General features: G+C 49.5%; 1 protein-coding gene across 2 annotated transcripts in view; it reads right to left on the reverse strand.

Annotated features, from left to right (window-relative positions):
• Positions 1-14,099, reverse strand: part of ATP10D (ATPase phospholipid transporting 10D (putative)) — a 2,065,840-nt gene that overhangs the window by 299,860 nt on the left and 1,751,881 nt on the right. The window lies entirely within an intron of this gene.

The raw sequence follows: 14,099 nt of genomic DNA on the forward strand, positions 1-14,099 counted from the left end.
TTCTCCCTAAGGCTGTAAACAAATTATTGGAAATCTCAAAAAAAAAATGTCATCTACCGGGGTAACTAGGAGCTCTGAAGGCTACTTTTTTGGGTTTTTTTTGTTTTGTTTGAAGCACGGACCAAGCTCAAGAGCAGCAGAATGCTGTACAGAGTGTAGCTAGCCGGCAGTTGGTCTGTCATCTTTTAACAGTAGCGCAGTACTGTGAGGTCTGTGCATCGGTATGTGCATCCATTGGATTTAGTCCTTGGTCAGGTGTTATTTATTTACAACTACTTGCCAGTTAGGGATTAACTTCTACTTGGACAAATCATTGTTCATTTTGTGGAGTCTGTCGTCCCACACTTTCCACACTAGCAAAACGTGCATATTTCAAAACATGTATACACAGAAATTCAAAACTGGAATCACAGTGGCAAAGATCAATGTCTGAAACTGAGATTAGTTGCAAGAGCTACTGGAAGCACTACCAAGGAACTATCAAAAGTACAAACTAAAACAATTAAAAAGCCAATCATTTTGGTTATGAGACATGCAATGGGAAGAGAGTCAGTGTGGTTCAGGCAGTGAAAAAGAAGAGCATTACGAGTGATGGAAAATGGTGATGAGTATCAAGTAGGGAATAGGTATGGACAGAGCTTGTAGGGTAATCTCTGCAGATACATGTAGAGGGAGGGTGTGTGGTGTCAAATGCTTGATAGTCTCAAGCGTTGCCAAGACCCTCATATTGCTGGACCAGTTGGCTGCCTTTGGTACTGTCGATCATTCTATCTTAATCAGCTAAATACATGAAACTGGCATACACGAAATTGCCATTTCCTGGATAAAGTCTTTTCTTTACGATCGAACACTTAGGGCTTTTTCGCCTTTTAAATCAAGCACAATATAATTGCTTTCTTGTTTCCCCTATGCGCTGGACTTTCACCATTTCTGTTCAACTTTTATCTTGTCCATTAGGCTAAACTGATACGTTTACATATTCTTCAATTTTACAAGTACGCAGATGATACTCAGATCCAATTCAAGCTAGACGAGGTTCTAGGCATGGCAACGTCAAACTTTAAAGACCAGACTGAAAGTAAGGGATTGGATAAAATCTCAACAAAATCTCAACAAATATACGTTCAATCCAACCAAAATGGTGGGTAATTTGTTTAACCCTAAATTCTGTGGCGGGTCAAAGGGAGGAGCCGGACACTTGAAGGAAATTATTACTGGTGTTTATTTAAATAATAAAGATGAGGCCTATCTTTCCCTATTGCTACAGGGTTACCCTGCCTTTATAAATAACTAAAGGTGCTGGCTAGTCATCAGCAAGTCCTAAATGAATGTGTCCACGGTCCAAAACTAGTTTTAACTGATCCTACCACTATTTTAACTAACTTAAATTATATTAGGAGAATATGCTTCAGTAAGATATATTCAAATAGTCTCTTGCCACCTGAGGGACAAGATCTTTTAACTCTTTTACAATGTACTTGGGTTTTGGCTCCCCTCTTGGGACAGTTTTTCACAGTTTTATTTATCACTCTTTCTTGTATTTTGATCCAGGCTTATATGTCTTTCTGACTCTTGTAAACCGGGCCTTCTTAGGTTGGGTGTCCTTTGTAGGGATTTCACCTTTCCTGTCTCCTTGGGTTGCTCAATTATATTATCGAAGCTCTTGTGTGGTTCACTTGATTTCACTTTGCATTCATATTTATAGACTTCTCTATATGGTTTCCTACACTAAACCATGGTGTACACTTCCCCCTCTTCCCTGGGTGTTTGTCCCAAGTTCTTAATGCCTTCTCTTTCAGGCTTATTTGTTATTTATTTTACCACAGTAACGCAGTTCCAATTAAATGGCTTTATAGATAGTATCTCGCCAATTTCACTGGGACGAGTTTTTCCTGCTCCAGAACGATACCACAGCGGCCTCATGTTTTTCCTTTTCTCCCAGTTAGCTCTGTATCTGCAGGGGACCGATATCAGGCTCTGTACTTGCTATGGTTTTCTTCTTCTGCTGAGTCTCGTACTTCTCCTTGTTGTTGGTGTCCCGCACTTAGTGCGCTGTCTAGTTGCGATCAGACCTGGACAAAGGTCGCAGGGTGTATCGTTGACTCAGAAGCTGGGTGGTTTTTGCACTGTTCGACCGGGCGCACGGCCCACCATGAAGTCATCATGGTCACACCACCACCGGGATAAGGATCCCTCCTCCTCCTCCTCTGCTTCCCTCTATTTGGAAATGCCGGGCCTCCAGCATATCCTTCTGATGCTCAGGACTCTGAAAGTCTCGGGCTCTGAGGCTCTGCCTCCTCTAGGTGTCACGTCATCAGTGGGATTCCCCTGCTTATGTCATTCTCTGTGTCGCTGTGCTTCGTCTCTCCTCTGCATGCTCTCTCTCTCTCTTTATCCTACTGGTCTCAGTTAAATTTATGCCTCTTCTTAAAGAGACAGATCCTCCGCCTTGGGGATAATGGGGTATTTTAGTTTTTTCCTCAGCCAAGTCTCTGGTTCTTACAATGTTCTTCACATCTGATAGTCCCACATATGCTACTATGGAGGACTGTCTAGGGAGTTCCTCACAGGAAGCTTCAAGTTACTTACCTGTAACTATTGTTCTCCAGGATGGGTCTGGCATGGATTCACATGCTCATGAATATTCCCTATCGTCAGGCTGGGAATCCTCGGTTAAAGAAAAAACAGTTTCACTTTCACTTAAAAAACTTCATTTCAGTGGTTGGCCACCAGGGGCCGCATGGCTGAGTTTAGTTTCTGTGTGAGCTCCGTGTCCCGGAGTGTCAGAAACTGCTTGAGCCGCTGCTTTCAGACCCCCCCCACCCCAGAAAAGTCTGCTGGAACAGATGTTTGAATATGCCCCCCAGACCATGAGAGAAAACCCAAACGAAAACGGAACAGGACTTCTCCACTAACTCGAAGATTTCATTCCAGTGCGCTGCGCCACCCACGTGACCCGAGACTGAAAGAGGCCTGGGCCCGGAGTGTGTGGCGGTCGGTCCCGGACGGAACCTTGCGGCAGAAGAACCTCTGGTGAGGTGACACCCAGAGGAGACCTAGAGTCCAGGCCCCCCCCACCCGTTGAGACACCTTGTTCAGGGCCGGTGGAGCATTCGACCTCCCTGGGGCTCTGCGAGGAGAGACGGCCTGCGAGCGGATCCGGCCGGGTGAAGCAGCAGGTGAGCCACCTAATACGTCCCTGCTCTACCCTATCACGCAATTGGCCTCGTCCCCGCACACCGACTGGGCAAGGCGGTGTGGAGATGGGCTCGGGCAGAGTGGACCATGCTCCGACCCCACTAGGGAGAATACACCTGACGCCACTCTACCTCGGTACCTTAAGTAGCAGCCTCATCTTCCCTGTCATGGGGCAAGGCAACAATCATGGTAGCTTAGCACTGGGAAAGGGGCAGAGACTACTGGTAGTCAGCACCACCAAGAAACATGCCTCTGTAGGTAGACTCCTGCCTTACAAAAGGGCTCCTATGTGCTTTCTGCAGTAGGCCAGCACTCACCCATTGAGATAAGTCTCTTTCTGGCTCTAGCCTTCGTTGTGGGGTGTGGGGGGGAATTGTGCATGCTGTGAATGTGCAAATGTTGTATTGTGTTATCCTATGTCCCCTTCCCTGTCCAGCTCCCCTTTCCTAGTCCTCTCACCAGTTACCCTTGCTATGGAACCCATGCAACCAACGAGATCCTAACCCTCTTTGCCCGCCGGGGTCGCGGAGGCTTGTGTAAGTTTAAACTTGCAGGCACCTAGATCCGGGAGGGGATGGTTGGTTCGTGCCACTCCTGAGCCTGGAAGCTGGAGCCGTGACATTCCCACCCCCTCTGTCCGTTGTAATGGACTACGCAAATACTCTACTATGGAGACATGGTCTTCCCCGTCTCCACTGACTCCAAGGAGGGACCAGGCCAGAGCAGGTGCCTGCAGCGCCTTCATGGGCACTGACAACACCCATAACAATTCGGCACCTGGCACTGCTCGTAATCCCCACTCTTTTCGACTGCCCAACGTTCTAGGCCTGGAGCGGCTACGCATAAATGACAGCCCGCCCTCATTAGCCACAACAAGGCCGCGCCGCTCTCTACGAGAGGCGACTGACTTGGAGATAGAAGAGCAAGCTGAAAACTTTAAATCGGGGAGTGTTGAACACGCTCCATCACAGCGGACGACAGCGAAGTGGTGCAATGGATTCTCTACACTTGATAAGACGCAAAGTTCCTAACCAATAAAATCTGAAACGCACCCCTCGGACATTCTACACCATACTGGGGGCTTCAAATGAGACACAAGGAAATCAAACACTAACTTTGCCCCCTTCCTGGTTCCGAAACCTCACTGGTAAGGGGATATCGAAGGCGCCCTACTGTCCACACAATCCCTACTAGACTCTGAGGTACTTCCCTCCACGAGCCCCGACACAGTGGAGTGAGCAGATAGGAAATACCGGAGGTCCCCCCACGGCCATCATTTGGTACTGTGAACAGCGGCTAAAAGGGTCAAAAGAGCCTCCTCAGACACCTCTCAAAGTGAAAGCACCTCTCGCAACGGGGCATGTTCCTGGAATCATATTGAAGACATCTGAGCTGAATACCAACCCCTCCTCTGAAGCTGATGGGCCTCCGGGTGTTTCTGAAACTGAAGATGACCCAAAGATGAATGTCCCATCAGAAGCCTACGTATAAATAAACAAGACTTGTCACAACGCAAGTGCGTGGCCCTCCCGGTACTTCTCATAGTTCAAATATTTTAGAGTACAGTGGTGGAACAAGGGTGCGGGACACGGTCCATTTCCCGCATTGAAGAATTTTGTCAAAGCATCATTCCACGAAAAAGCCCAGTCTGCATTGGCAGGTTAACCTAGATCAGAGGGGCATCCTCACCTTACGCCACACCAATGATCTGCACCGCTACCGCAAGACAGCCCAAGTGGTGAACCCACACACCAAAACAGGCACAGACTCAAGGTACTGGTGTACGGATGGACAAACTTTGCCCATCCAAACAGATGCTCCTGGAACATTCCACGACAGGACACTGAAGGGTTGGGCCCCCGTGGTCGGGACGTGTGTCCTCCTTCAGCAGCAGCAGACACGACGGTTGAGAGGAGAAGACCCTTCACACAATCTGAATCCATATAAAGGCCGACGGCCCCAGAGTGCCAATCCCAACCATTACCGAGACCCTGTAGGGCCAAGCCCACGGTCCCAAAACACCTGCTCCCCCCCTAGCTGGCACACACCCAGAACACATAATTGTCTTCTCTGGTTCAGAACCGCGCCCGTCAGTTCGAAGTTTGGGCCCCAATCTTTTGGGGCCTGTGCCCTCTTCCATGGACAATCTCCATTAAAGTGATAGGCTGCACCTTTTGCGGCAACTGAATAGACTCGAGCAACGAACCCTAGTAGGCCCAGCGACGGGACTGTCCTTTAGGAACAACAGAATTGACACTGAAGTGAAGCATCAAAGCAGACAGCGAACCGCGGATAAGGTTCAGGTGAGAAACGCATGGACATAAGACAAAAAGTCGCACTACATCGGTTCGACCCACACTGCATCGAACCGAGCTCTGCCACAGAACCTGTAATGGCGGCAGCAACAAAAGCCGATGTGGCGTTCCTGCTAACGGAAATTCAGAGCATGAGAGCAGACATAGGTGGGAAGGTCGATAAAATAACAATGGTGTTAGGGAGAATTCTCTGTAAAGGCTAATTTCCCAAACCTAGTGAGTCCCCCAGCAGCTTTGCTGGATTTTTGGGGTTTATTTTTTGCTCCTGCTAAGAGTGAGACTCTTTTTCTCCCACTCTTAGACATGATTTGAGGTGTTCCTTTGACTTTGTATGTGTTTTATGGGCTATGGGGTCCTTTACCTCATAAGGCTTCATGTGTTTTTGGTATGTGGGTTACACAGCACCCTCCGTGCATTAAACCAGGGGTGTCGTAGCGACCCCCAAACAGACTCCATACCCTGGGACTGACTACTGTCTCCCAGGGCAGGTAAAGTCACAATTGGCTTTACTAGTCTTAAATTGTGAACAGAACCAGTACAAACCATCATATTGTGGATGTACTGGTTGGGGCAATTCGATTGCCCCGGGGTCTGTTGTTCGAGGGGGCACTGTCCAGTTCCCCCCGACCGAGTTTTGGCTGGTGGCAGTGTATACTACTTTTTATATTCGACCGCGAATATATTCCTATGGGATTTTCCCATTGTTCGAGGCTACCACTTTTTAAAATAGCCTCGAACATGCCGTCGGTTTATTAAATTAATATAAATTCACCGGTTGGTATTTTTTGCCGAAACTCGGTTCCAAAATGGCGTTTATGTTCACTTCTGTGACTCCAACCCAAGTCGAGCCCTTTGTTCCACTTTTTGGCGGGCTTCTCCACAGAAGCCTCCAAAAGTGGTGCCAATCTGTCTGGGTACCACAGGGGGTGTGGGAGGGGGTTTAGGCACCCTGGACTGAGTTGCCTTGGCAACTCAAGTCTCACTCGGGTGTGATTGACCCAGTGGTGAGCCACCCGGCTCACCACTTAGCATGTTTGAGTGACAGCTAGGACTGATGAATGGGGGTTTTTCTGCATAAAAGCAGGGCTTTGGGGACTGGAACTTCAGAAGTCGCCACAGGACCTAAAGAATCCGAGGAGGGAGAAGCCGAGCTGCAACGACGACACCACCGGTGGAGCCCTGCTGAACTGTCTCACCACTTTTCCCGACGACCGAGGAGATCTCCCGTCCAAAGAGTCTTCTTCCTTTGACTGGTGGGGATAACCAGGTTGTCCGTCTTTTCATCTTCCTGGACCATCTCGTGGCCGCCTTGCCCGTGCCAAGCACCCCGGCAACCGGAATACCACAGTTTACCACTACCGCAAAGAAAAGGATAGTACCTTGTAATCGGAAAACTCTGCGGCTGGTTTCTTCCCTGGCAGTGCAACGACCTTCATCTTTCCTCCACGTCGAGACCGCCTCTTCCTCGGGACGAAACTCTGACTTGCACCCGCTGCCAGGAACAACTGCCCCCGCTGGAGCGTTCTTCCCATTTCAGGTACTGTGTCCCGCCTGGCTTCCCTTGCGACAGATCGTTCGGGGTGACAGTAAATCCTCGACTTTCTAACCTGGGTTAGCCTGGGGCCCGTTAACTAACTTTTCCTGACTTGATCTCAATCTTTTGTGAACTATCTACAAAGACTCTTTGGGCATAACCCCACTGTGATCCTGGACACATTTCGCTTGCTCTCTCTAAGAGTGGGCCTGGCATTTGAACTTCCTTGCTCTCCAGTAGACTTTGCCTAACCTGCCTCACTGTGGTTCTTTTAAAAGAATCGAAATTGTGTGCTTTCATAACTCTGCCTTTTCCCTCCCTTTTTTTTTTTACTTATTAGAGTGCCATCTTAGGTTAAGCGCTCACCTCTGTCTGAAAATAAGTGGTGTTTCTCACTAAGACTTGTCTAATAAGTAATCAGGGTTGTACATACATGGGATACATTACTCACCGTAATCGTATTTCTGATGCTTGTATCTGCTTAGATTCACATGCTGTGCATAGGCCGACATCTAGTGGAAGCTGCGGAGTATTACAGTTTGTTTTTTCGAAACTCGAAAATGGGCGTCGACACAGGCGTGCCAGTAATACTATCCCTAGTGTGACGTCCACTGTACCCAAGATCCCTCACGCGTCTAGGATCCTCAGATTGTATTTTTTCTGACATGAGGAAGCATGAGGAGTAGCGTGAGTACTGATAATCCAAGCAGATAGACAGAAAGGTAAGACTACAAGCAATCATGCGCCTTCTCTCGGAGGGGAGGAAGGGTGGGTCGCATGTGAATCTAAGCAGATACAAGCATCAGAAATACGATTACGGTGAGTAATGTATCCCTTCTGAGGCTTGTGGAATCTGCTTAGATCACATGCTGTGCATAGATTAGCGAGCAGTACCAGAAGAAGGAGGTGGGATGTGAGAAGAGTCATGAGCAAACAGGTGTCTCAGAACCGCTTGTCCCACTTGCGTATCTGTGTTGGAATGAGTGTCAATGCAGTAATGCTGAGTAAAAGTGTGAATAGAGCTCCAAGTAGCTGCTTTGCAAATGGTGTCGAGGGGAACATTTGCAATGAAAGCCAGAGTTGCCCCAATGCCTCTAGTAGAGTGGGCTCTTGGCGTAAAAGGCAGAGTTTTTTCAGAAAGAGAGTAACACAGCTGTATACAGTTGATAATCCACTTCGAGATAGCGCCCTTAGAGACGCGATCTCCCTCTCTGCCTGTAGCTACGGAGACAAACAGTTGATCTGTCTTCCTTAGCGGTCTGGTTTTGTTTACATAGTAGAGGACCGCCCTACGCACATCTAGGGTGTGTAGTTTCACCTCAGCCGAGCTTTGCGGGTTCTGGAAGAAAGCCGGAAGCTCGATGGACTGGTTTACATGGAATTTAGATATAAATTTAGGTGAGAACCTAGGGTGTGTGCGTAAAACCAGTTTGTCTTTGTGGATAGTAAAGAAAGGATCCTGCACTGACAGAGCCTGAATTTCACTGACCCTTCTTATGGAGGTAATGGCTACTAAGAAGGCCGTTTTATAAGTCAGGTGTTTGAGACTACTTTTATGCATGGGTTCGAAAGGGGGGCCCATGAGCTTAGCTAGCACCACATTGAGGTCTCATCCTGGCGGTGGGTTCGAAATAGGAGGGTGAAGTCTCTTTACTCCTTCCATGAAGGCTTTAACTACTGGTACTTTCCACCACGATACCTTGTTATGGGATGTGGTGTAAGCCGAGAGGGCTGCCAGGTGTACTTTCAGAGAGTTAAAAACCAAACCTGCGTCCAGCAGGTGGAGCATGTATGTTACAACGTTGGAAGGAGTGCAATCAACCGGGTTGATTTGTTTATTCTGGCACCAAATAACGAATCTTTTCCACTTGTCAAAGTAACAGTGCCTTGTGTTTGGTTTCCTGGATTCTTTTAGGATGTCCATACACCTCTGTGGTAAATTGAGATGCCCAAACTCTATGACTTCAGGAGCCATGCTGCCAGGTTCATTGAGTTGGGTTCCTGGTGCACTGTTTGACCTTGTTGCTGGGACAGTAGGTTGTACCAGGCTGGGAGTTTGATGGGCTCGCACACCGCCATCCTGCGTAGGTGTGGAAACCATGGTTGTCTCGCCCACATGGGAGCAACTAGGATGAGCGTCATCGATTCCTTGTTCATCTTGTACACCACCTTCCTGATGAGAGGAGTTGGTGGAAAAGCGTACGCAAACATCCCTGACCAGTTCATCCACAGGGCGTTCCCTTGGGAGTCTGGCTGGGGGAACCTGGATGCAAATCCTGGGCATTGTTTGTTTTCGCTTGTGGCGAATAGGTCTATAGTGGGGAAACCCCACTGAGAGAAGAGATCCTCTACGATATCTCTGTGAAGGACCCATTCGTGTTCTTCTGGGAGGGAGTCTCTGCTTAGGGCATCCGCTAGGGAATTGAGCTCCCCTGGAACATGTTGAGATGACAGGAAGATGTTCCGTCTGAGTGCCCATGTCCAGATTTTCTGGGCAAGCTTGGACAGATTTGGCGAACGAGTCCCTCCTTGTTTGTTCAGATAGAACATGGCTGTCGTGCTGTCCGTCCGGATCTGCACCGACAAGTTTAGCAGATGGGGCTCGAACGCCCGAAGCGCTCGGAATACTGCCAGAAGCTCCAGCAGGTTGATGTGGTTCTTGGCTACTGAGTGAGACCAGAGACCCTGAGCTGTGTGGTGGAGATGGTGAGCTCCCCACCCAGTCAGGCATGCATCTGTAGTCACCACTGCTTGTACTTCGGGATCGTAGAAGGGTTTTCCCCTTGCGAGATTCTCTCTTGTCCACCAGTGAAAGCTCTGTACGAGTGTTGGCGAAGCGACCACTAGATCGTCCCACTGACTACTTGCCTGAGACCACTGTTTCGCCAACCATTCCTGCATGGGACGCATGCGCAGACGCGCGTGGGGGACCAGGTAAATGCATGACGCCATCATGCCCAGTAACCGCATAGCTTTGCGTACCGTTATTTGTTGACCTGACTGATAATGTGGAATCTGCAGTAGTATATTCCGAATTCTCTCTTCCGAAGGGAAGGTCAACCCTTTCTGAGTATCTAGGATTGCTCCTAGGAACTGTTTTGAGGTGCTTGGCACCAGACTTGATTTTTTCTCGTTGATAGAGAAGCCTAATTCGTGGAGGAGGTCGATAGTCCTCTGAATGTTTGACCTGCAAATTCCTGGGGTTTCCCCCGTTATGAGCCAGTCGTCCAGATAAGGGTACACTGGGATTGCCTCCCTGCGTAGGTGTGCAGCTGCCACCGCCAGTACCTTGGTGAATACCCTTGGTGCTGAAGTTATCCCGAAGGGCAGTACCTTGAATTGGTAGTGGCGACTGTCTACCTTGAAGCGCAAGTATTTTCTGTGGGCTGGGAGCATGGAAATATGAAAATAAGCATCTTTCATATCCAAGGTGGCCATGTACTCCCCCTTTTTTAGGAGGGGGATTACCTCTTGTAGCGTGGTCATACGGAATTTTTGGGGCTTGACATACTTGTTGGCAGGCCGTAAGTCCAATACTGGGCGCATTGTCAAATCTTTCTTTGGCACAAGGAAGTAAGTTGAATAGATACCCTTGTTTACCTGGTGTCCTGGGACGAGTTCTATCGCGTCCTTTTCTAGCAGAATGGCGATCTCCTCGAGAAGGATCTTCTGATGTTCTAAGGAGTGTATTCTTTGTCGTGGAGGGTGGTTCCGGGGACGCTGCAGTAATTCTATACAATATCCTGTGGACACTGTTGACAGCACCCATCTGTCTGAGGTGATCCCTTCCCAAGCCTGGGTGAAATTGGAAATGCGTCCCCCTACTGGGGTTGCGTGAGAAGGGACCCTGAACTGAGCGTCACTGCTTTGGTGGAGGCGTGCCCCCTCCCTTGTTGGGGCTGCCTCTGCCTCTTCCACGACCTCTTTTGTTACCCCTGCCGTAACTTTGGGTAGACTGCTGGTTGTTGTTCCATTGTGTACCCTGTCCTTGGGCATAGTTGCCTCTTTGTGAATTTTGGCCGCGTGGGCGACGAAAATTACTGTTCCCCTCTGGTTAGGGGGTTTGTTGGTAAGCTGGCCAAGGGATTTGAGAGTCTCGTACTCGTCCTTGGCATTCTTAAGTGCGTCTTCGACCGCTTTCCCAAACAATAGATCGGGTTCCACCGGCTTGTCTATTAATGAAGCCTGGGTTTCTGACTTGAACCCCGACTGCCGTAACCACGCATGTCTCTTGATAACAGTACCTTCTGCTATCAATCTTCCTGCGTTGTCCGCGGCGTCGAAAGTTGCTTTTAATGTGCAACCAGACACGGCTCTCCCCTCTGCCGAGATCCGAGCCAACTGGCCCTTTAACGGTTCAGGAGCAGAGGCTATGAGCGCAGCGACCTCTTCCCATTGATGGCAGTTGTAACTTGCCAACAGGGTGGTGGAGTTTGCGATCCTTGCTTGGTAGGCGGACGTTGAGGCTACCTTCCTGCCAAACCCATACAGTCTTTTGCTCTCCTTGTCGGGAGGAGCTTCTGTCGACGATAAGGGTGTCCCAGCCCTCTTGCGAGTGTTGGTAACCACTAGGGAGTCTGGTTTAAGATGTCCTCTTATATAAAGAGGGTCAGACTGGGCTGCCCGAAAAAGTTTTTCGACTCTGGGGTTGACGGCTCTGGTGAGGTTAGGATTCACCAGGGATGGATCTATTCTACGTTGGATGGATTTAAGGATAGGGATGGTCTGAGCGACCGGCCTCCTCTCTCCCACCAACTCTTCTGCGAAGTCCCTTTCTTCCTGTACACCGTGGGTGTCGATGTGAAAATGTTCTGCTGCGCGAGCGAGAACTTCATTAAGGAGGGGCTGGTTATCAACTGGCGAGTCGGTAACTGGGGCTTCGCTCTCTACCGGGGAATCTACTCTGTAAATTTCCTGCTCATCTTCTACCTCCTCCAGGTCCTCATCATCCGCATAGTATTCAGTCCCGGTTTGTTCCTCCATACTTGTAAACTCCTGGTCCCCTTCAGGGAAAGGCTGTCCTTGGTATCTGGGGTGTGGAGTAGAGTATGGAGTAGAGTAAGGCTGCACCTCGAAGGGTTCAGGTCTTTCGAACCGGGCTTTTCTACTTAGGGGGATAGGATCAGAGGAGCCTGAGGGTGTGGCCCCTTGAGGGTCATACGAAAGGAAATGTTCTGGGTTTTTGTCATAAAAATCAGCTAAGGAAGACATCCTTGACATGACCCTGTCTATGTCCTCACTGGACCATTCTTTGGAACAGGGTATGACTTTAGTAGGCAACTTAGAGGACTTATCAAGGGTACCCTTGCTGGATGTTGATGTCCCAGTAGATTTATGTGTGTCTGTCTGCTTAGGGTGGAAGGATGGTCTTACAGGAGTGGAAGGCTGTGCTTTCCGCTGTTTCCCCCCCTCCCCGTGCGTGGAAAAATGTTTTCCCTGCCCCTTGGAGGCCCCAGAGACTTTCGACGCCTGGCGTCGAGGGTCGGGAGAGGTATCTTGTGTGTTTCGAGCGTGGGGCCTCGCTGGTGTTAACTGCGGCCTCGGTCTCCTGGAGCGCGGCCTGGGGGTGGAAGTCGTCTTCGTCTTCCGACGATCGAACTTCCGTTAATCTAGGGAGCGAGGCACTCTTGACAAGAGTGGATGATTGCCTTGCGTCATGAGGCGATCTCGATCGAGAGCGCCCAGAGGACACCGAGTCGGACCGTTCTATCTGTGCCTCTTTCCGAGAAATCGACGTCGTCGAGGTTCGGTTGGGTTTAGTGTGTTTAGTGTGTGTAGGGTGTGTAGCGCTTGCGTCGCCGGGGGTCTTCCCCATAGCCGCCCTGCCGGACAACCTTCCGAGGTCGGGGACCTGCGCTCGGCAGTCTTTCGATGCCGTAATGCCCTCGCCGTCCGAAAGTACGGCGTCGCTGCCATCGCTGAAGGCGCCCTCCGCTGCCATGGCCGCCTGCCTGGCGTGGTGGGCCCAACGCTTTGTCGAACGGTCCTTAAGTGTCTTAGGCTTAAACCTACTACACGCTCTGCAGTTGGCTTCGGGGTGGTCCCTTGGCAAGCAGAGATTGCACGTGGCGTGCCTGTCGACCCAAGGGTATTTGCGGTTGCACTTGGGGCAGAATTGGAAAGGGGTACCCTCCATACGCACCTTGAGGCAGCGGGCTGGTAAGTGTAGGAAATATATAAGGTGTACCTATATACCAAGAGTGAAGAGTATGTACCACCCCCCACTCTCCCTACTTGCAGGGCCGAGGCCAGCGGCCTACTAGGCCCGGGCCGAGGCCAGCGGCCTTCCGAGGCCCAGATCCGTCGTGCAGCAGCCGACGGTCGATGTCTTCTCCAGCCGTCGTCGAGTGTCGACGTTGGGGTGGGGAAGGATGTCAATAATAATGTTAATCTTCAATAATTAGCAAAAGTATGGCTAAGGCCAGGGGACTCCGCAAGATGCTTCCGACCAGTATGGCGGAAAAAAACAATCTGAGGATCCTAGACGCGTGAGGGATCTTGGGTACAGTGGACGTCACACTAGGGATAGTATTACTGGCACGCCTGTGTCGACGCCCATTTTCGAGTTTCGAAAAAAAAAAACTGTAATACTCCGCAGCTTCCACTAGATGTCGGCCTATGCACAGCATGTGATCTAAGCAGATTCCACAAGCCTCAGAAATATATATATAATAGTGACTGTGTGTTGAATTTACTTACCTCTTTTTGTACTTGTGTAATTTACAAGTGTGTCTTTAAATAAATAATTATATACTTTTACACCAAAGCTCTGATCAGTGTTTGCTTGTGCTACTGTATCTCTGTACCTATTGTGTATACTCTATATACTGCCTAACTCATCTTGAGAGAAGTCTGACTGCTCAGCCACAGCTACCAGGTAAATCTGGGTGGTACAGACTGCTACCAATTGGGTTTACTGCCAACCACCTGTAGTCCTAAATCTTTTGCAGTGGTCCCTAAGGGAACTGCACAGGTTTCTGCCTAACAAACGGATCGACAACATGGAAGAAAGACTGGAGGAAGTTGAGCATAATCCATTTTTGCTTGGCACA

This window comes from Ambystoma mexicanum, chromosome 6q, assembly GCF_040938575.1.
Source record: "Ambystoma mexicanum isolate Mex_15411 chromosome 6q, UKY_AmexF1_1, whole genome shotgun sequence".
Lineage (NCBI taxonomy): Eukaryota > Metazoa > Chordata > Amphibia > Caudata > Ambystomatidae > Ambystoma > Ambystoma mexicanum.